General features: G+C 44.0%; 1 protein-coding gene across 3 annotated transcripts in view; it reads left to right on the forward strand.

Moving 5' to 3' along the window:
• LOC132209292 (uncharacterized) overlaps positions 1–22,124 on the forward strand; it is a 73,757-nt gene that overhangs the window by 12,161 nt on the left and 39,472 nt on the right. Inside the window, exons 3-4 of one of the 3 annotated variants that reach the window (XM_059644418.1) lie at positions 5,125–5,183; positions 14,785–14,870. The gene's annotated coding sequence lies outside the window, so the exon portion shown is untranslated. Of the gene's footprint in view, positions 1–5,124; positions 5,184–14,784; positions 14,871–20,215; positions 20,324–22,124 lie in introns of those variants that run through there. The other 2 variants (XR_009445390.1, XM_059644419.1) reach the window with 2 other exon arrangements.

The following is a 22,124-nucleotide window of genomic DNA, read 5'->3' on the forward strand; positions in this document are numbered from 1 at the left end:
TCTAATAGCAACTTTTAAAATGATGAAAGAAATAGATAGGAAAGAAACACGGAAGTTGTTTCCACTGATGGGTGAAATTACAACTGGGGGGGCACAGCCTCAAAATAAGGGTGAACAGATTTAAGACTGAGTTGAGGATGAGCTGCTTCATCCAAAGGGTTGTGAATCTGTGGAATTCTCTGCTCAGTGAAACAGTTGAGGTTCCCTGATTGAATGTTTTAAAGGCCAAGACAGATAGATCTTTGAACAGGAAAGGAATTGAGGGTTATGGTGAATGGCGGGGTAAGTGGAGCTGAGTCCGCACAAAGATCAGCCATGACCTTATTGAATGGCGGAGTGAGCTGAAAGAGACAGATGACCTACTCCTGCTTTATTTCTTATGTCCGTATGTCCTTAGATTGCCATCCTTGTCATTCCTCCTTCCCTGGAATAGGCCAGTTCTGAACGCTGATCAGTAGGTCTTTAAATAACTCCCGTGTATCAAATGTCGACTTGTTCAATAAAAGCTCCTCCCAATGAATACTGCTCAGCTCCTACCTAATACTCCTTCCCCCAATTTAGTAGCTTCCCACAAGTTCCTGATTGTTCATAGCTATCTTAAAATGTAAGGCGAGGCGATCACCCTGTTTGAAGAAGCTCCTGGTTCAGTGTTTTTCCCCATGTGGGAGTCAGCTGCAGGTTTTCTTGTTCCAAGCTTGGGGAGGAAATGGCCCAGTGGTGGTATTGCTGGACTGTTAATTCAGAGATTTAGATAACATTCTGGGGACCTGTGTTCAAATCACAGCACAGCAGATGGTGGAATTTGAATTGAACATCAAAGAAAATCATGAATGAAGAATCTAATGATGACCATGAATCCATTGCCAAATGTCAGAAAAACCCAACTGCTTCACTGATGTCCTTTAGAAAAGCAAACTGCCATCCTTACGAGGTCTGGCCTACTTGTGACTGAAGACCCACAGCCATATGATTGACTCTGAACTGTCTCCTGGGCAACGAGGGATGGACAATAAACACTGCGTAGCTAGTGATGTCCTCCTCCCATTAACAAATAAATAAAATTGGATTCTACATTTTCTGATTGAAGATTGTTTCTTGTTCTCTCAGTAATTTCATCGCTTACAGTCAGTTTCCCTCCTGCCTGTCTTTTTGGAATGTCACGTAGCCCTGCACATTTACCTCCAGTGTTGATCTCCTTATAACCATGTCTTTGTAATAGCTCTCAAATCATGCCCGTCAACCTGTATGTGTGCTCTTAATTTGTTGATTTTGTTCTGAATACAATGAGCACGCAAGCAAAGAGTCATTAATTTAGCTTTATAACTTTATTTGACCTCTTGACACTATTTACAGCTGTTTTCTGTTTCTACATGCTGTCTTTTCCAGTCCCATGCTGAGTATTGTTATCCCAATAGTTCTTTAATGTCAGTGTGTGTGTATTCCTGGGCGAATATGCTCGTGTGGTCTACGGAGTTGTGGAGGTCGCAGTTCTAGGACAGCCATTTCATAGGCCTCTGCTGCAGCTAAGAAGAAAAGACAATCTCTTGCTCTGAGCTCTGCAAACCAGGGCGATGTCAAAAAGAAACAAGGTCAAAAGAGTTTCAACCAGAATCTCAAAATTAACTGCTGAATTCATATCAGCATTACAGGGATCGCCCAACTTAGTGGCCACAACATCCCATTTTCTATTCTTCACAAACAATCCAAATTCTGAACTATCCGTATCCCTCTTAACATTTATGTTTTTTGAGCTAATTTCTTGTGTCTAACTTGTGCATATTTGTGGTGCCTTATGACTTCTTGCGTTTAGCAATTGATAAACTCACTCTCTCTTGAATTGAGTAAAACCTAGTTTTATAGAATCCCCAGTGTGGAAACAGGCCATTCAGTTCCACAAGTCCACAGCAACCCTACAAAGAGCATCCCACCCAGACCCATCCCCATTCCCTGCTCTATCCCTGTCAGCCTGCATTTCCAATGGCGAATATACCTAACCTCCACATCCGTGGGCAATGTGGGTAATTCAGCATTCCCAATCCACCTATCCTACATGTTTCTGGACTGGTCAAAACAATGATTCGATATGAATTAGTTAGAATGCAGCTGTTGACTGTCATCTTCCATCCCTGTGTTGGAGCGAGATTTAACATTCAAGATCAAAAATGAAACACTTGAACAAGGTAGTTCAAATTGCGGTTGTTGACTTGCTCGCCAATTTGGCTTGTTTTCATTGAGACGTTTCGTCACCATGATCAATGACATCATCACTAGAGCCTCCAACAAAACAATGTTACTCTACTCTGTCTGGAATTTATACTGTCCGGTCTGTTACCATGAGTACTGTCATTTCCGGTTTTGATCTGTATGGGTTTGTATGTGGGGGCCCAATTGTATCTGCTTGTTGGTTGCATTATGGGTGGTGAATCACGCCTGTCATACAAAACTGGGACAAGGTAACCATAGTAGCCCAAGCCAAGCATAGACATGCAGAGGAATCCTAGAGGCATGGTTCTCAACCCATTCTCCAGCCTCACATTCTTGGTCTCTTCTATTTGAATATGATCACTCAGCCATATCCTTTATGACAAACAACAGAGTCTTACATCACAAAATCTTCAGACAGGACTGTCCAGACAGATCCACTTGTTCTCATGATATCATCTTTTGCTGGAGGGATTCCGAAATGTCTACATTCTTCATCAACTGAGCATCCTTGCGTTCGTGGTTGACAGAGATCTCAGCCATGTCCAACCCATGTCCTACACTTTGGCCTCACCCCTGATGAGGTACCCTGGTCCTCAATGACCAACCCATCAATATCCACATCGAGAAGAACATCAGCCACGATTTCTAACAAGATCCCACCACCAGGCATATATTCCCCTCCCCTCTCTTGTCAGCCTTCCGCAGGGACCATTCCGTCGGGACGCCTCGATCCACTCCTTATCCATTCCCAACAGCTCCCCATAACCCAACAGCACTTTCCATGCCACCACAGAAGGCATAACATCTGCCCATTTACTTCCTCCTGCTTCACTATCCAAGGCTTCCAGGGGAAGCAGCGATTTACCCACACTTCACTCAATCTAGTCTACTGTATTCACTGCTCACAATATGGTCTCCTTCTGCATCGGGGAGACGAAACGCAGACTGACCAACCGCTTGGCAGAACACCTATATTCTGTCCGTAAGAATGGCCCCAGGTTTCCAATTGCCTGTCACTTGAGCGCCCCATCATGATCCCTGTCCAAAATCTCTGTCTCAGGCTTGCTGCAGTGCTCCAGTGAGTGCAAGCTAGAAGAAAAAAACCTCATGTGTGCTTTGCAGAACACCTCCGCTCGGTTCGCAGGAAACAGCAGCACCTCACAGTCGCGAACGGTTTTAGCTCCCCCTCCCATTCCTTAGACGACATGCCCATCATGGGCCTCCTGCAGTGCCACAATGATGCCAACCGAAGGGTGCAGAGGAACAGCAACTCATATTCCACTTGGGAACGCTGCAGCCCAATGGTATCGATGTGAACTTCACAAGCTTCAAAATCTCCCCTCCCGCCACTGCATCCCAAAACGAGCCCAGCTTGTCCCGCCTCCCTAACCTGTTCTTCCTCTCACCTATCCTCTCCTCCCACCTCACGCTGCACTTCCATTTCGTACCAACTGACCTCACCCCGTCTCCTTGACCTGTCTGTCCTCCCTGGACTGACCTATCCTCTCCCGACCTTCCCACCTATACTCTCCTCTCCACTTATCTTATTTTCTCTCCATCTTCGGTCCGCCTCCCCCTCTCTCTCCCTATTTATTTCGGAACCCTGTCCCCATCTCCCTCTCTGATGAAGGGTCTCGGCCCGAAACGTCAGCTTTTGTGCTCCTGGGATGCTGCTTGGCCTGCTGTGTTCATCCAGCTTCACACTTTGTTATCTTGGATTCTCCAGCATCTGCAATTCCCTTTGTCTCTGAATAAAGGAGAAGGTGGGTCAAGAGGAGACAGACAGGTTAAAGAGGCGGCGGATAGAGCCAGTAAAGATGAGTGTATGTGGGCAGTTAGGGACGGGATCGGTCAGTCCGGGGAGGACGACCAGGCCAAGGGGGTGGAGCTGAGGCTGGTAGGTAGGAGATGGGGGTAGGGCTTGAGGTGGGAGAGTGGATAGGTGGGAGGAATGACAGATTAGGGAGGTGGGGATGAGCTGCACTGGTTTTGGGATGTAGGTGGGGAGGGGAAATTTTGCAGCTTGTGAAGTCCACACTGGTACAATTAGGCTGCAGGGTTCCCAAGCAAAATAAGTTGTACTGTTCCTGCAACCTTTGAGTGGCATTGTTGTGGCACTGCAGGAGGCCCAGGATGGGCAGATGGAATTATGGTGTTGAAGGTGGAGATGTGGTCAATAAGTAGGAGCTTGACGTAGATGCCCTTGTTATCTGGACGTTCCAGAGATGTGTGTAAAGCCAAGGAGAGGGCATCTGCCATGGATCTGCTGCATCAGTAGGTGAATTGCAGTGGATCAAGGTAATGTGGGAGGCTGGAGTTGATGTGACCCATGACCAACCTCTCAAAGCACTTCATAGTGATAAATATGGATGTCAGAGCCACTGGGCAGTCGTCATTGAGGCTTTTGAAAAAAATTGCTGACATTCAGTGCGGGGATCTTAAAGCATTAGCACGAACATCAGAAAATTGGAGAAGCCTCGAGCATATGAGCACAGGTAGCTGAGGGTAGGGAGGGCGTGAATTGCAGAAATCAAAGAGGGCAAGATACAGAGAGAGAGAGAGAGAGAGAGAGAGACAGAGATCATAGTGAACAAATGATTGGCCTGGTAGGCAGTGGAAAATACATGATTTTACATGGAACATGCAGATATCTTCGAAAAACAGGACATTGAGTTTTGGAAATTAGTGTTATAGTTGATTTGGAGTGAACCAAGTTACTGTTCAGTTTGGTTGTGGCTTTTGATGAAGGGATGGTCCATCTGAGATTGAAATTGGAGGAAGATTTCAGGATTTTTTCATGTTCTTGTCTTTCTGTTATGCCCCGAGGTAAAAAGCATTGGAAATGCTGTTAATTTTTTGCACGGCGAACTGCAGAATATTAACCAGTCTCACACCATTGCCATCACCTTGCCCTTGCAGATGCGGATAAAGTTCTCCAAGCTGACAGAAATTGAAAGCACTCGCATCCTGTGACGATGGTAAGTTTACTTTCTTAAAAAAAAAATGCTTGCAGCTTAATGAGCATAATAAAGAGCACAGGGGCTGTGGTTAACACTGCTGCCTCATGGCACCAACAACTTGGGTTCAATTCCGCCCTTGGGTCACTGTCTGTGTGGAGTTTGCACATTGTCCATGTGTCTGCATGGGTTTTCTCCGGGTGCTCGAGTTTCCTCCCACGGTGAAAAGATGTGCAAGTTAGGTGCAAGTTAGGTGGATTGGCCATGCTAAATTTCCCAAGGTGTTCAGTGATGTGTAGGTTAGGTGAGTTATAGGTGGATGGGTCTGGGTGGGATGCTTTGAGGGGCAGTGTGGACGTGTTGGGCTGACGGACCTGTTTCCACATTGTAAGGATTCCCTGAATCATGATTCTATCATTTTACTGAGCGCAAAGGTACAATATTAGCCGGTCATATTTGTCTCACCTCTTTACACATTGACAAGAAAGCTTTAATTTTAGTTTCTATGCATTTGCAACGTGTCTGCTGTCTCTAACAAGGCTGACTATATCTCCTTCTCTAACGCGCATCTCCTGTCCCCTAACACCAAGAGGTGACACTTGCTTTTCGTTTCGTACAATCAGTAAAACAATAGCCTCCATATTACAGCCAGCGGCTTCTCTTAATGCTCACACACGGTTCTTTTTTTCCTCCAGGTATTGACCACTCATCATTTCTTATTCCTCATCTCATCTCTCTCTCACGCACTCTCTCTCTCTCTCTCTCTCTCTCTCTCTCTCTCTCTGTCATTATCTCTCCTCTCCCTGTTATCCCCCATCACTTGACTCACAGGCACAAACAGAAGTTCACAGTCACACTGTGTTGCACATGCATATCCTATCCCTCATGCTCAAACATACTATCCATGCACACACAGAACCAGGAACACAGTCTCTCACTCACACATTCTGTCACATTCTCACTCATTCATACTCCGTACTGTCACACAGTCAAGCACGGTCTTGCACACATGCTGTGGCATACTTGCATGCACTGTCGCAGGATCTTTTGCCAATGCTCATACTCTCAAGTACACACAGACACCCCCCCCCCCACCCCCGACAAATCTCTCCCTCACACACTTATGCTTGCAAATTTGCTTGCTCTCAAAGTCACTCGCTCTCACAGACACTCTCACAGCCTCATGCATGCTTGTAACACTCCCTCCTTGTGCTAATTCTTTTCACACACTCTCAAGCACAGACACTGGCGCACACATTCTGTCGTGCGCACACTCACACTTTCATGCACCATCTTTGCACTCTTGAACACAATCATATGCTCACCTCTCTCTCGCACACAGTCAATTTGATTTGAGTCATCATTGTCACTTGTGCCTTGGTACACTGAGAAGTTTTCTTATGCATGCAGTACAGACAGATCATACCATACAAAGTGCATTCGTGAAATGGAACATTGTACATCTTCTCTGTAGCTGTCACTGAGAGCGAGATCCAAGTTAGATCCAAAGGGCCTGTTCTGTGCTGTACTGTTCTATGTTCTATGTTCTAGATTTAAAATTTTAAGTGTTCTATTCAGATCCCCAATAACAGCGGTGAAGATGCAGTTCTTGAATCTTTTCACACATGTATACAAACTTTTTTACATCTTCCCTTCAGTCAAAGGTAGAAGAGAGTGTAATTGTTGGGTGAGAAGGGCCTTTGATTTTGTCAGTGGGTTTCCCGAGGCAGTGGGAAGTACAGGTGGAATCAATGAATGGAAGGCTGGTTTGCATAATGGACTATGCTGTGTTCACGACTCTGTAGTTTCTTATGACCTGAGGAAGAGCTGTTGCCAAACCATGCTGTGATAGGTTGCTTTCTATGGTACATCAATAATTGTTGTCCTTGTGGACACACTGAATTGCCTTAGCCTCTTGGGGAAATGGAGACATTGGTGTGCTTTTTTGCCCATTGTGACGATCTGGGTGGACCAGGAGAGATCGTTGGTGATCAACACTCTCAACTATCTCCACCTCAGCAACATCTCTCTCACTGTCTGATGCAGGCGCGCTCACACTCACATTCTGTCGCCCATTCTGTCTGTCTGTCTGTCTCTCTCTCCCTCATCGCCCACCTCTCTCGCTCTGTCTGTCGCGCGCTCGCTCTCTCCAATTCTGCCTGGAAGAAGAAAGGCAAGAGCCATAATAAATAGGGATTGTTCAGCTAGAGGAACCATGCTGTGATATGCATCCAGATAGGATGCTTTCTCTGGTACTCAATGAAAGTGGTCTTTGTGGACACACCAAACTGCCTTAGCCCCCTGGCAAGTAGAGACAAATGGTGTGCTTTTTTGCCCATTGCGACGATCTGGGTGGACCAGATTTTGCACAGTCGTACCTGTGACTCCATTGTGGCATATTAACCAGGTCAACAATGTCATTAAGGGGATCCTGAAGGAGGAGGACCCTAAGACACAGCTCGATGTACACATTGGTAAGATGAGTGATTTGGTTTGGGGTAACGCTTGCACCAAGCGTTCTGAGAGCTAGGCAGTGGATTAAATAGCAGGACCTGTAAAGTTGTAATCTCTGGATTATTCCTGGTGCCACATGCTGAGAAGGCAAGAAAAAGGAGAAGAAAACAGATGAATGCTTGGCTCAAGTGTTTGTGTTTGGGGAGGGATTTAGACTCCTGGATCTGAAGGAGAATTTGTGAGGATGGTATGTCCTCTACAAGTGGGCTGGTCTGCAGCTGAAGCAGAAAGGAACCAAAATCCTTGCACAAGGGTTTGCTAATGTTGTGAGGAATTTAAGCTATCGGCCTTGCAAGCAGTGGGCAGTTGAAGAGCAGGGAATTCACTGAGGGGTGAGAAGCTAATAAAATAATAATTATATTCTGGGATTTCAACTGCACAACATTAATTGAGATTAGACAAAAGTTTGACTTGGGAAATAATTCTTTAAATACATTTGATAGATTATTTTACATGAACATGGAGATGAGCTTGTAAGGGACAGTGCAATGCTGGATCTATTTCTGGGACACAAAGCCAGTGTTCCTTTGGCCCTCGATGTTGCGCCGACCTGTGAACTAATCTTAACCCATCCCCCAACACTATCCCATCATCATCCATATGCTTATCCAAGGACTGTTTAAATGCCCCCAATGTGGCTGAGTGAACTACATCAGCAGGCAGGGCGATCCTTATCGCTCTCCGACTAAAGAACCTGCCTTTGACATCTATCTCAAATCTATTATCGCTCAATGCGTAGCTCTGCCCCCTCAGACAAGCTGATGCCATCATCCTCAGAAAAAGACTCTCACTGTCCACACTATCTAGTCCACTGATCATCTTGTATGTCTCTATTAAATCCCCTCTGAACCTTCTTCTCTCCAATGAGAACAGACCCAAGACCCTCAGCCTTTCTTCCTCAGACCTTCGCTGCAGAGCAGGCAACATCCTGGTAAATCTCCTCTGAACCTTTTCCAATGCTTCTACATCCTTCCTGTAATTGGGTGACCAGAAATGCACGCAGTATTCCAAGTAAGGCTGCACTAGCTACATCTTTTAATTTACTAGCACAGAGTACATCGCGTGCAGGATACCTATTGACCTTTAGCCCCATTAGTTTCCCTAGCACCTCTTCTCTGGTGATATTTCCTGTCTTCTTTTTGCCCCTTGTTAATTAAGTAATTTTGAGATGCTATTTGTGTCTTTTGCTGTGCAGACTGGTATGAAGTATTTATTTGTCTCATTTGCTATTTCCTGATTCCCCATTATTATTTTTGCCGCCTCCATTCTTTAAGGGATCTGCTTTCACTTTGACCTCTTCCTTCATTTGTTTAAATAAGCTCTTATTGTCTGTTTCTTTTCTATTTCTCGGCTTTGAAATCTTTCCTTATTTCTGGTTTTCTACTAACCTTGGGCACTGACTGTTGAATTGGCAGAACATTGGAGAGAATGCTTAGGATATGAAATTTTTGGTCTGATAAATAGTACTCGACATGGTGCTGTTGCCTCCGCTCCTGCTCAGGTCTCTCCCAGTTGAAATGCCAAATGTGAGCCTGCCCATGCTCTTCACAGCTGCCCTGCAGCATTAAATGGCTGGAGGCAGGACAGCGGGCACCCTCTTGGATGGAAGTTCTACCTTGTAGAACTCCTGGCCACTTAGAGCCCAGAAGAGTCTGAAGTTGCTGATGGCTGGATGGCGGGTCCCCGAGGGTTGTTAGGGGTTTTTAAAAGGTTGGATGAGAGTTTAAGGGCATGAAGTGCCTAGGATCAGGCCAAGGGGCCTGTGAACGATGTTCCCCTACCAACTCACTTTTTCTCGACTGGATTGTGCATGTAAAGCTGACTGTCTTTCTGATTGACATCTATCTCCTGACACAATAGAGGGGATCCCTTAAATTGCCATCAATTAGTCTCAGGAGGTCAAAGGATAGACAGGCTGCTTGACAGTTCCCCAGAACTTTCACACATGTACGCACAGTGCCCTCCAGATTTTGTGTGTTCTTCCCACCTTCGTATCTGTGGGATGGGGCTGTATAATCGAGCTCATAAGAAGTTATCCTGAGCCTTGAAATAGGACTGGAATGATGCAGCCAAATCTGGTGACTAAACTTCAAGACTAATAATTTTGGTAGTCTTGAATAATAATCATGAAATTTACCCAACTTGTTTTAAGAATGTGACATTTTATCATCAAATTTAGCTAATGCTGTTTTCATTGGAGTACAGGGGATTAATAAGTAGTTAATCGAGACATTAGGGATTACGATAGGTTGGGATAAGATAAACGTGGAAAAGCTGTGTTCCCATGGCTAATGGATGATGATACAAGGAGAAGGGAATGCATTCATGTTTTGGGGAAAAGATGTAGGGGGATGTAAAGAGGAATTTTTTTTTAAAGCAGTGAATGTTTCTGCCTGGCATTCGATGTTTTGACAATGTTTGCCAGATTTTGTTGGCATCTTGTGAACTAACATTGAATTGATACTTGCTTAACTACTAATTGTTTTTGGTAGACACTGTAGAACATACCATATGTATGGCAAAATAGCAAAATTACAAAAGAAATCTAGTTCAAAACCTAGGTAACAGAGCACCTTTTTAAACTTAACAAGAACGTGTCATTAACACACTTAATAGCTGCGACATAGTGTGATTTAAAAGAATGCTGATAACCCGAAGTGAAATAGGGGTTGTAAGATCCACTGTTTGAAACAAGTGAAGAGCCAATTAGATTGTACTTTGGATTTGGATGTAATGAGAATGCACGCCGGTTGAAAGAGATGGATGTTTTAGGTTAAATTGTTGTGAGTGCTGCTTCATAAATATCAAGGAGGGCTTCATAACATATAAAGCTACTGTTCCTCCACCATTGTTCCACAGAAATTACTGAAGCAAACAACAGAATATGACCAGCATCACTGACGGTTCCCTAGTTAGATTTGACATTTTACATTTGAGAAGGAAATGGCCTGTTTCCATCATTCCAGAGTACTTTTGTGAATCATTGTATTTATTTCTAGGCCAAATAAAGGAATTAATTTTGTTTAATAGATCCAATAAGTTAAAACTGTAATCGAAGTTAGTTTTCTTCCTCCTTTGTAGTGGATCTGTTGGAGTTGCACACAGCACAATGTGTCTTCGATCAACACAAATTGACACAAAACGAGCAACTTCTAAATGTGACTGAAGTAATCAACTGTTCAACGACCATTTATGATGGTTTGGAACAAAATCACAAAAACTAGGTCAATGTGCCACTCTGTGTCGACATGTATCTGAACTGGCTGCTGAACGTCTTTGATACGTATGTATGATTTACACTTGAATGTAGTATGTTTAGATTGTCCTAAGGTGCATTAAACTGCTTCCTGCATATTGGATTTTGATATATGCATGATCAGTTAAGTAAATGTGAAGATTGTCGACTGATTAAAATCAACCCTGGCATTGTTGACAGAAAGTTTCAGTGTGTTCTAATTTCATTTCAGTGAAAGAAATAAAGTAGTTGAAAGTTTTAGCGACTTTTGTTTTAAATCATAAAATTGAAACTGATATACTTTTGATTCCTTTTGGTCAGATCTGTACAGGATCATGTAGACATCGCGACACTCTGATTGCAATGCTCTTCACGGTTACAAATGTTAGTGCTGGAGAATGACGTGTATAATGCGCACAATATGCACATCATCCAGTTAATGTCAAGGAATAAACGGCCAGATGTTGAATAAAATTTTGTGACCGTCAATCTCGTAGAGTCATACAGCATAGAAACACCATATCTATGCCTACCAACAAATACCAAACTGCACTAATCTCATTTATCTACACTTGGTCCAGAGCCTACTTTGACCTAGCATTTTAAATGCTCATCCCAGATGCTTTTTAAATGTTGAGAATACCTGCCTCTACTTGCCCTCTCAGGCAGCGTGCTCCATACGTCTACCAGTTTTGACATGAAAAAGCTTTTCCTCAGACTTCCTCACCTTAAACTTGTGCCATCTGGTTTCATCCTCACCTTAAACTTGTGCCATCTGGTCTTAGACACATGTGCCGTGGGGAAAGAATTCTCACAATGTATTCTGCCTGTGCCTGTCATAATTTTCTATGCCTCAATCAGATCAGAGGAATTGAGTATAAGAGCAAAGTGGTCCTTCTGCAGCTGTACAGGGCCCTGGTGAGACCACACCTGGAATACTGTGTGCAGTTTTGGTCTCCCAATTTGAGGAATGACATTCTTGCTGTTGAGGGAGTGCAGCGTAGGTTCACAAGGTCAATTCCCGGAATGGCGGGACTATCATATGTTGAAAGATTGGAGCGACTGGGCTTGTGTCCTCTCGAGTTTAGAAGGATGAGAGGGGATCTGATTTAGGCGGATAGGATTATTAATGGATTGGACACTGTGGAGGCAGGAAGCATTTTTCTGCTGATGGGTGAGTCCAAGAGGGAGAGAGAAAACAGGAAATTGTAGACCGGTTAGCCTGATGTCAGTGGTGGGAACGATGCTGGAGTGAATTATAAAAGATGAAATTACAACTCATTTGGATAGCCGGAACAGGACAGGTCAGAGTCAGCATGGATTTACAAAGGGGAAATTGTGCTTGACGAATCTTCTGAATTTTTTGAGTATGTAACTATGAAGATAGACAAGGGAGAACCAGTGGATGTCGTGAACCTGGACTTTAAGAAAGCCTTTGATAAAGTCCCACATCGGAGACTAGTGAGCAAAGTCAGGGCACATGTTATTGGGGGCAAAATACTGACTTGGATTATAAATTGACTGGCTGACCGGAAACAAAGAGTCGTGATGAACGGGTCACTTTCGGAATGGCAGGCAGTGGCCAGTGGGGTACCACAAGGTTCGGTGCTGGGACCACAGCTGTTTACAATATCCATTAATGATAGAGATGAAGGCATTAAAAGTAATCTTAGCAAATTTTCCAACGACACAAAGCTGGGTGGCAGTGTGAAATGTGAGGAGGATGTTATGAGAATACAGGATGACTTGGATTGGCTCGGTGAGTGGACGGATGGCTGATAGATGCAGTTTACTGTTAATAAATGTGTGGTTATCCACTTTTTTGGTAGCAAGAACAGGAAGGCAGATTACTATCTCAATGGAGTCAAGTTGGTAAAGGGGAAGTACAATGTGATCTTGGTGTTCTTGTACATTAGTCAATGAAAGCAAGCATGCAGGTACAGCAGACAGTGAAGAAAGCCATTGGCATGCTGGCCTTCATAACAAGAGGAATTGAGTATAGGAGCAAAGACGTCCTTCTGCAGCTGTACAGGGACCTAGCTTAGAAGGATGAGAGGGGTCTGATTGAGATGCAGAAGATTATTAAAGGATTGGACACTCTGGAGGCAGGAAGCATGTTTCTGCTGATGGGTGAGTCCAGAACCAGAGGTTCTGTTTAAAAATAAGGGGTAAGCCATTTAGAACAGAGTTGAGGAAAACCTTCTTCACTCAGAGAGTGGTGGATATATGGAATGCTCTGCCCCAGAAGGCTGTGGAGGCCAAGTCTCTGGATAGTTTCAAGAAAGAGATGGATCGATCTCTTCAAGATAGTGGAATCAAGGGTGATGGGGATAAGGCAGGGACAGGATACGGATTGTGGATGATCAGTCATGATTATAATGAATGGTGGTGCTGGCTTGAAGGGCCGAATGGCCTACTCCTGCACCTGTTGTCTGTTGTAAAAGTTAATTGTAGAAGAATGATTAAGATGGTCCCATATATATGGTGTTGGCAGCTGGTTCACATTGGGAAAACAACATGGTTGATCTTGATTCTACTCCTACTTGTTACACAGAAGCCTCTTCGAGCAACAATTCTTGAATGCCACAATGATGCCACCCGAAGGTTGCAGGAACAGCAACTCATATTCAGCTTGGGAACCCTGCAGCCCAATGGTATCAATGTGGACTTCACCAGCTTCAAAATCTCCCCTTCCCCCACCGCATCCTAAAACCAGCCCAGTTCGTCCCCTCCCCCCACTGCACCACACAACCAGCCCAGCTCTTCCCCTCCACCCACTGCATTCCAAAACTAGTCCAACCTGTCTCTGCCTCCCTAACCTGTTCTTCCTCTCACCCATCCCTTCCTCCCACCCCAAGCCGCACCTCCATCTCCTACCTACTAACCTCATGCCACCTCCTTGACCTGTCCGTCTTCCCTGGACTGACCTATCCCCTCCCTACCTCCCCACCTATACTCTCCTCTCCACAAACTATCTTCTTTTCTCTCCATCTTCGGTCTGCCTCCCCCTCTCTCCCTATTTATTCCAGAACCCTCACCCCATCCCCCTTTCTGATGAAGGGTCTAGGCCCGAAACATCAGCTTTTGTGCTCCTGAGATGCTGCTGGGCCTGCTGTGTTCATCCAGCCTCACATTTTATTATTCTTGAATGTTGATGGGACGTTGAAATGCAGGTAGATTATCGTGATCACTTGTTGAAAATGGATAGCAGCTAGTAGTTCTCTTTCGTCTCAACTAGTGACCAGTAGGCAACGGTCAAACAGTACCTAACCCAGAGGACACAAGCTCCTCTGAGACATGATGTTAGTTGATTCTCATGAATAACTACCTGCAGATGGACTATCTGCAGATAAAGCATGGTATTAAATCTCACATATACTGCTCTCAACCGTTTTAATCAAAGTATTTATCACTCGTTGCATAGAAACAGATCACAAAACTGAAATGGCATATGCACAAATGCCAGCATAGAAGTTCTATACAGTAGCATTTTGTTTAAAGTTGTATTTGTAAAATAAAAGGGTGAAGTATTAACTTTCACAAATCATATTAACATGCTGTAGAAATCTGTGGAAGTGAGAAATTTGTTTTTTGATTCAATACATGTCTGACAAATGACAATTCAAAGAGATCTTTGTTTCAGCTGCAGTGGGTTGTGGAGTCGACCTCATTAGGGGCATTTAAGTGACTATTTGACAGGCATATGGGTGTTAATACAAGATAGGGGTGGAGGTTAGATAGACCTGAGGTTTAGGGTAAAAGTTCAGCACGACATCATGGGCTGAAGGGCCTGTACTGTTCGATGTTCTATGTATCTTATGCTGTATTCAAATAAGTAGTCAGTCAGTGGCATTCTGTAACTTCCTTTTCCAGGGGTAGGAGTGGAAGAATCAGAGTGTTTCTTTGAAAATTGGCTTGATGTGTCTGTCCAAGGGTCATCTGGAGGAAAAAATACAAGTGTAAGTACGAAATCTATCATTGCCGATACACATGTAAACTGTAGATTTAACTGTACGTAAACTTTGTTTAACAAACTAGCCCACTCAATAAACTGACAAAAATTACACACCAGATGTTTACTGTATTCTCATCATCTCTGTGATGTCTGGTGAGGGTGCAAGTGAGAAGGCTCCCTGCCAGTAAGTTTGAGTTAAGGCAAAGTTGCATCATTGCTGAAGTTATTTATGCTGTAAATGAAGGAGAACAGTAATGTGTATATCCCATGCGTTATGTTCCTGTTATTGAGTGTGTGTTTTTTGTGTGTGTGGGCCTATTGATCAACTGGAATTTTTGATTATTCAGCCCATTCCTGGTACCACGGGTACTGTTTAACAAAAGGTTTGCTGTCTTAGTATATTTCTCTATTTAGTCACTGCCACTATTAATGTTAAGTTAGAGCGTGGTCTTTGCAGAATCTGCACAGTGCATTCCTGCTGGATAAATGATGCACTACATCTGTATGATGCCATTGCTTCTCAACGACACCAACTTAGCAGCTGTTTTTGTTACCAATAATGTTTTCATCATTAGAATACTTGGAAAATATTCAGAAGTGCTGTATGACTCGACTGCTCACTTGCAGCAGTGATAACACTTAATGTGAGGTCATGTTTTTCCCCATTTGATGTTGTGTTGTCAACAATGTATCTCACAACTAATGGGCATATTTCATTGAAACCTGGTCTGTACAGGTATGGTCCAAGGAAGAACTGATTAGTTTTTGACAGATCTAGATTTATTTCTCTATTTTTTAAAAACATCAGTTAAAATTCGTTGGATAGGCAAATGATCATCTTTCTAGAATATTGTTGATTGATTTCGAATGTTGTGGATTGTGACAGCCCTGATAGTAGAATTTTTCATAACTATCAAAATATGAGCAGAATTTTCAGAGCAGATTATCAAATTGGCCTGAAGCTTTCTCAGTGAGATGGAAGCTTTTAATAAAAGGATTTATTTTGTCGGCCTTGCATTTACAAAGAATCAGTCAAGTGGAGAAATGCCTCAAAGAAAAGCTGTGTAATTATAGAGTCATGGATGTTTGTTGCACAGGAGGAGGCCGTGCGCTCTGTCGTTACTGCACTGCTCAACAAAGATCTGTCTACATTGAACTCACAGTACATTGATTTCCTTTTTGATTGTTTGACCCATAGCCCTGGAGCCTACAGCAACAGAAGTGAATATCTAAATACTGCTTAAATATTCAGACACTTTCTGAATCAGCCACACTTTCCGTCAGTGAGTTCATGTCAACTAATGGAAAAAGCAGCTTCCAGTTATCCTTTCTATGCCCTTCAAAATCTTAAACACCTTTTACCAGGTCCCCTTGTCTGCTCCAATCTTCTCGTCGGTCAGATGGGCAGGTCAGTGGCAGATTGATATAGCCTGAAGAAGGAATAAGATAAGAGAGTACTTAATGTGGCAAAGCCTGTCGTGCCTGATGGAGGTCAGCAACGCCAGTCAGCAGTGAAGTCGACTGGCAAGGATGGGTGGGTTTTAGCCCAGCGCAGGGAATACAAACCATCACGGGGGAAGCCTCGTTCAGAGTGTCTGCAAACTCGTGGCTTAGGAAAGGACTGTAATAGAACATAGAACATAGAACCGAACAGGACAGCACAGAACAGGCCCTTCAGCCCACAATGTTGTGCCGACCATTGATCCTCATGTATGCACCCTCAAATTTCTGTGACCATATGCATGTCCAGCAGTCTCTTAAATGACCCCAATGACCTTGCTTCCACAACTGCTGCTGGCAACGCATTCCATGCTCTCACAACTCTCTGTGTCAAGAACCCGCCTCTGACATCCCCTCTATACTTTCCACCAACCAGCTTAAAACTATGACCCCTCATGCTAGCCATTTCTGCCCTGGGAAATAGTCTCTGGCTATCAACTCTATCTGTGCCTCATTATCTTGTATACCTCAATTAGGTCCCCTCTCCTCCTCCTTTTCTCCAATGAAAAGAGACCGAGCTCAGTCAACCTCTCTTCATAAGATAAGCCCTCCAGTCCAGGCAGCATCCTGGTAAACCTCTTCTGAACCCTCTCCAAAGCATCCACATCTTTCCAATAATAGGGCGACCATAACTGGACGCAGTATTCCAAGTGCGGTCTAACCAAAGTTTTATAGAGCTGCAACAAGATCTCATGACTCTTAAACTCAATCCCCCTGTTAATGAAAGCCAAAACACCATATGCTTTCTTAACAACCCTGTCCACTTGGGTGGCCATTTTAAGGGATCTCTGTATCTGCATATCAAGATCCCTCTGTTCCTCCACACTGCCAAGAATCCTATCCTTAATCCTGTACTCATCTTTCAAATTCGATCTTCCAAAATGCATCACCTTGCATTTATCTAGGTTGAACTCCATCTGCCACCTCTCAGCCCATCTCTGCATCCTGTCAATGTCCCGCTGCAGCCTACAACAGCCCTCTACACTGTCAACGACACCTCCGACCTTTGTGTCGTCTGCAAACTTGCTGACCCATCCTTCAATCCCCTCATCCAAGTCATTAATAAAAATTACAAACAGTAGAGGCCCAAGGACAGAGCCCTGTGGAACCCCACTCACCACTGACTTCCAGGCAGAATATTTTCTTTCTACTACCACTCGCTGTCTTCTGTTGGCCAGCCAATTCTGTATCCAAGCAGCTAAGTTCCCCTGTATCCCATTCCTCCTGACCTTCTGAATGAGCCTACCATGGGGAATCTTATCAAATGCCTTGCTGAAGTCCATATACATCACATCGACAGCTCGACCCTCATCAACTTTTCTAGTCACAGCCTCAAAAAACTCGATAAGGTTTGTGAGGCATGACCTACCCCTCACAAAGCCGTGTTGACTGTATTTGATCAAGCCATGCTCTTCCAGATGGTCGTAAATCCTATCCTTCAGAATCCTTTCTAACACCTTGCAGACGACAGACGTGAGACTTACTGGTCTGTAATTGCCGGGGATTTCCCTATTTCCTTTCTTGAAGAGAGGAATTACATTTGCCTCTCTACTCTCCACTGGAGTCATACCTGAGGACTGGAATGTTTGACTTTTTAAACTTTTGTTTTTATTCTTCTACTGTTCTAATAAGAAGACTGTAGTGCTGAACATTTTAACTTATTCATTTATTTTTATCACATGGAGCATGGAACGGTACAGCACAGTACAGGCCCTTCAGCCCACGATGTTGTGCCGAACTTTTACCCTAATCCTGTGGTCAATCTAACCTCCGCCCCTCCCTTATACTATCATCCATGTGCTTGTCTAATAGCCGATGAAATGCCCCTGTTGAGGCTGACTCCACTACCCTCTCCGGCATTGCATTCCACTCCCCTACGACTCTGAGTAAAGAAGGATGGATAAATTTTGTACTTCTGCAACTAAAATTGCGTACCAAAGTACTTTGTACCTGAGATGGCACCGTCTAAGGCAACTTTGTACTCTTTTCTTTGTACTCTTGTACCCTGTATTGAATGCATGTGATAATAAAATCTCAATCTAATGCATAGCAGGACACTGGGAAGCTTAGAGGAGAAAAGGGATCCTGGAGTGCTTGTTCATGAATTCCTGAAGGGGTCAGGTCAGGCTAGTAAGGGTTGTTACAAAGACATATGGGACACCTCCCTTTATCAGTTGTGGCATAAATTGTAAGAGTGGGAAGGTCACTTTGGAGTTGTTTAAAAGTTTGGTTAGGCCACAGCTGGAGTCGTGTGTGGCATTTTGGTCACCACCCATTAGGAAGGATGTAATTGCACTGGAGGGAATGAAAAGGATGTTGCATGTGTTGGAGCATTTTAGCTGTGAAGAAAGACTGGAAAAAATCATATTATTTTCTGTGAAGCAGAGAAGGTTTGGTGGGTGAATGGAGGTCCTGACAGAGGCATATAAGATTATGAGAGGTATAGATGGGTTGAATAGAAAGCATTGTTCCCCTTAGTTAAAGCATCAATAACAATAGGGCATAATTTTCAAGAGAAAGACGGGAATATTTTAGAGGTTTGAGGAAAATCGTTTTCATCCAGAGTGTGGTGAAGGTCTGGAGCGCATTGCCTGGGCGGGAAGTTGAAACAGGAAACCTCACAACCTTTGAAAAGTACTTGGATGAGCAGTTGACATGTCGTAATATTTAAGAGAATGGTCCAGTGTGTAAAAATGGGACTAGTATATGTTGCAGTGTATTTTTAGAGGTACAGCCTTAGTGGGCCATAGGACCCCTTCTGTACTATATGATTCCATGACAACCCCCAGCCCAGGCAGCTGTTTTTTTCAGTCATCTCCAGGATTACACCCTTCGTAGTGTGATCCCTTGCGTTGTTCGCCCTCCCAAGTTCATTAGCTCACACTTTTCCTGGTTGAGTTCAATTGCTGTGCCCAGCTGACCAGTCTGTTGATCTCCTCCTGAAGTTTATTCTTCCTGTCTGTCAACCAATTTTGGATCCAGTGTGCCACTTTGCCTTTGATCCCATGGCTGTTATTTACATGGCCATTCCATCGATATCCTCCTCACTAAATTAGCCATTCGCTAGCGATACAGTCATACATCCTGTGTTTAAGCCCAAATGATGAATTAACTTGACAAATTTCAAGGGTCCTTGTGGAAAGCCCTGCACAACCCCACTCAAAGCAAACATCCTGTCAAATAGATATCCCTCTACCATCAATCACCCTGTGCTCTTTGCCTCAGCCAGTTTTGGCTCCAGTGTGCCTCTTTGCCTTTGATCCCATGGCTGTTGTTTTCTTGCTCAATCTGCCAAGGGGGACTTTACTAAGCCCACATCAAATGCATAATGTGACCTCATCTTAACAAATCCATAGTGTTTATCCCTGATTATTTCTTGCAAGTACATTCTACCCCTAAGAATGCCTCTTTATAGCTTCACCAGTGCTGAGATTATTCTGACTGGCTTTTAATTTCCTGGTCTGTTCCTCTCTCCGTTTGTTCATAGTGGGACAATGTTAATAGTGTTTCATTACTTCACGTGCGATTGACAAGGCTTTGAAAATTGCTGCCAGCGGCCCAGATATCTCCTCCCTCACTTCCCCCGCGAGCTGGTATACATTTCAGTTCGCCCTGTAGATGTATCCACTTTTAAAGTTGCTCAACCAGCTGCATCTCCCTGTCTCTTAACCTCTGATGCTCCGAGGTCCTTTGCCCTGATATCTTACTTGCAGTGTCCTTTTCCATTGTAAAGATTGACACAAAATATTCATTGAGGACGGTGCCGATGTTTTCCAGGTCCACACAAAGATTACCTCTGTGAAATGAACGAGGAGATATTAGAGAGGTTTGAGATTTACAATCAAGAAAGAAATTGACAAAATGACTTCCTTGGAGAATCATACAACATCCATTGTCCATTGTTGTAAACAAACAGAAGTTTTTGTTTCCACAGTTGTTTGCAAATAGCCAATCAAGGTAATAAAATAATGGTTTAAGATAATTTACAAAGCAAGGCAATTGAGGAAGATGTATTGGATGTATTGAACTCTCAACTACCTCCCTTAAGTTTAGGAATGTCAGTATTTTTCTTCTGGATAACTTTTGCAGATATCTTCAAACAAGTAGCTGAACCCACAGATTTATGTGACCAACGAAGCCTGAACCTTTTGCTTCACGATGCAGTCCAGATCCCTTGGCAGCTGGGTGAGGTAGCTTCATTTGGAGGCAGCACCATTGAACCAAGTGTCCGCAGTTGCTTCCAACATCTAAGTGTGCTCTGCACCAATTCATATTGTCAAGCGGGTCTACTTGCCAGTATGAATTTTGAGCTCATTTTCGTTTTGTTCACCTGCACATCTGCCAATGTGGTATATCGTATCCATTGCACCCGGTGTGGCCTCCGCTACATTGGGGAAACCAAGCAGAGGCTTGGGAACCACTTTGCAGAACACCTCCGCTTGGTTCACAACAAACAACTGCACCTCCCAGTCGCGAACCATTTCAACTCCCCCTCTCATTCCTCAGACGACATGTCCATCATGGGCCTCCTGCAGTGCCACAATGATGCCACCCGAAGGTTGCTGGAACAGCAACTCATATTCCGCTTGGAAACCCTGCAGCCCAATGGTATCAATGTGGACTTCACAAGCTTCAAAATCTCCCCTTCCCCCACTGCATCCCAAAACCAGCCCAGTTCTTCCCCTCCCCCCACTGCATCTCAAAACCAGCCCAGCCTGTTTCTGCTTCCCTAACTTGTTCTTCCTCCCACCCATCCCGTCCTCCCATCTCAAGCTGCACCTCCTTTTCCTACCTACTAACCTCATCCCACCTCCTTGACCAGTCTGTCTTCCCTGGACTGACCTATCCCCTCCCTACCTCCCCACCTGTACACTCCTGTCTACGTATCTTCTTTTTTATCCATCTTCGGTCCGCCTCCCCCTCTCTCCTTATTTATTCCAGTTCCCTCTCCCCATGCCCCTCTCTGATGAAGGGTCTAGGCCCGAAATGTCAGCTTTTGTGCTCCTGAGATGCTGCTTGGCCTGCTGTGTTCATCCAGCTCCACACTTTGTTATCTTGCACTATTGATATGGACTGGTTTGTCACTAGAATTTATGACCCAGGCAAAGTGTGTCACGACTTCAGTTGATCTGAGCTCTTATCAGCAGATGGAGCCTCAAGTTAATGCCTCTTCTGAATGCTGGCATCTCCGACAATCCAAATTCCTCAGTACTTCATTGAAGTATTACCCTAAAAATTATGCTTAAATATAAATTACAGCTTGAAGCCATAGCCTTCTAATTTATTGTTGAGAGCTCTACTAGTTTATGACAGAACTAGAACAGACCTGGAATGGATACGGGATGGTTTTCTTGAGCAATATGTTGAGGAACCAACTGAAAAGCAGTGCATCTAAGACTGGGTGCTGTGTAATGAGAAGGGAATCATTGCCAATCTAGCTGTGCAAGATTTCTTCGAGATGAGTGGCCGCAACATGATAGAATTTTTTCAATCAAGATGGAGAGTGTGAGAGTTGATTTGGAGACCAGGGTGCTGCATCTTAATAATGAAAGCTGAAGATATGAGGCATGAAATTAAGCAACTCTTTGTGATCTATCAAGGCTAAAGGGATGACAGTGGATAGGCAATGGCAAACATTTAAGGAGCACGTGGGCGGACTGCAACAACTGTTTATTCCTGTCTGGCATGAAAGCAAAATGGGTAAGAGGACCAATCAATGACTTAACAAAGGCAATTAGCGATAGTATCTGATCCATGG

Source organism: Stegostoma tigrinum, unplaced genomic scaffold, assembly GCF_030684315.1.
Source record: "Stegostoma tigrinum isolate sSteTig4 unplaced genomic scaffold, sSteTig4.hap1 scaffold_82, whole genome shotgun sequence".
NCBI classification, from domain to species: Eukaryota; Metazoa; Chordata; class Chondrichthyes; order Orectolobiformes; family Stegostomatidae; genus Stegostoma; species Stegostoma tigrinum.